Below are 1,592 nucleotides of genomic sequence, written 5' to 3' on the forward strand. Positions count from 1 at the left end.
ATCGTCAACAATAGTCAAAAAATATCGGGCACCAGTATTAGTGGAGGCATATGGTCTCCAAATGTCACAATGAATTAATTCAAAAATTGCAGTTGTAGAAATAGAACTAGATGGAAAAGGTAAACGATGTTGCTTAGCAAGGGGACATACATCACAAAGGGGGGAAGTAACAAGGGAAGAGAAAACAAGTGTGTTACGTAAAGCCTTCAACCGGTCAAATGAAGGATGTCTCAGTCGGTGATGCCATAACTCAGGTCAATCCCATGGAAGCAAGGGAAAGAGGTAGAGAATAAATGTGAAGGTAGTATAAGACACCACGTTCATGGCCCCGTCCAATCTCCTTCCCTGTCAAGCGGTCCTGAATTAGACAATGAGATGGAAAAAATGTTACATAAGAATTTAAATGGGTGGTGAGTTGATGGACAGAAATAAGATTGTGTTTGAAGTTAGGGACATAGAAGACATGATTGAGCTTGATGGTGGGGATGAGATTTGTTGATCCAGAACTTTGAATCGGTACACTACTGCCATCGGGAATGCCAACAGAACGTGAGGGAGAGGGTTGAATAGAATGCAATAAATGGGGTCGGTGGGTAACATGATCAGTGGCCCCTGTGTCTAAAATCCATGTGGAAGGAGAATGAACAGAAGAATTTAAGCATAGAGACATACCTGTTAGGTTTGCAGTGGGCTGAACATGTACCTCATTTAGTAAACGGAGAAGATGTTGATATTGATCTCTAGTAATGGAAGGATTTGGGGATCTCGAAGAAATGATAGAAGCAGAAGTGGTTCCAGCACCAGCTTGGGAGCGTCATGCAATTCAAGAGGGATAACCATTCAGTTTGTAACAAACATCACGAGTGTGACCAGTCATGCGGCAGTAAGTGCAGCGATCCTTGGATTTAGACCGTTGATCAGTGGAATGTGAACGTGTGGCTGCGTTAGCAGATCCAGACGGTAAGGGAAGAAGACCATCCGAGGGAGATGCAGGGGGCACGGCCAGGAGGGCAGATCCTTCGATGATGTTGGACGATTGGAGGAGACGTTGGGACTCATCTTGCAACACAAGAGAGTATGCACGACCCAAAGGGGGCAAAGGGTCCATGTGGAGAATCTGACTGCAAATGGGGGCATATGTATCATTCAACCCCATGAGGAACTGCATCAATTGGCGATTCTGATAGTGACATGCAAAAGTACGAGATCCATCGCAGGTGCAGGATGGTGGGGAAAATAATTCTCTGTTTTTCTCATCCCTGTTTTTTCTTATTTTGCTACCTACAGAACGCGACACGTGGATAACTTTAAGATCAATGCACCAGATGTAATAATCCTCACCCAATCTTGATCGTTGATCTCCTTGTTGTCCACGTGTCTTGTTCTGCAGGTAACAAAACAAGGAAAAACATGGATGAGAAAAATAGAGGATTTTGATCCGGATGGTGGAGGGTTGTATGTAGAAAGTTCATCCCAACAACTCTTTAGACCATTATACTTGGCAACCAAGCCAGTATGTTGTTGCAAAGTGGCGATGGTACGTTCAAGAGAAAAAATGCGAGGACCATTGGAAGGAGAGAATCGATCATGAA

General features: G+C 44.0%; 1 long non-coding RNA gene across 1 annotated transcript; it reads right to left on the minus strand.

The window, feature by feature from the left end:
• On the minus strand, positions 1-1,218 carry LOC122063908. The gene is made up of 2 exons (XR_006135509.1): positions 673-1,218; positions 1-358 (listed from the first exon to the last, which is right to left on the minus strand). It is a non-coding gene; the product is annotated as an uncharacterized LOC122063908 (long non-coding RNA).
• Between the last annotated feature and the right edge of the window lie 374 nt (positions 1,219-1,592).

The sequence above is a fragment of the Macadamia integrifolia genome, unplaced genomic scaffold (genome assembly GCF_013358625.1).
Source record: "Macadamia integrifolia cultivar HAES 741 unplaced genomic scaffold, SCU_Mint_v3 scaffold1491, whole genome shotgun sequence".
Taxonomy (NCBI): domain Eukaryota; kingdom Viridiplantae; phylum Streptophyta; class Magnoliopsida; order Proteales; family Proteaceae; genus Macadamia; species Macadamia integrifolia.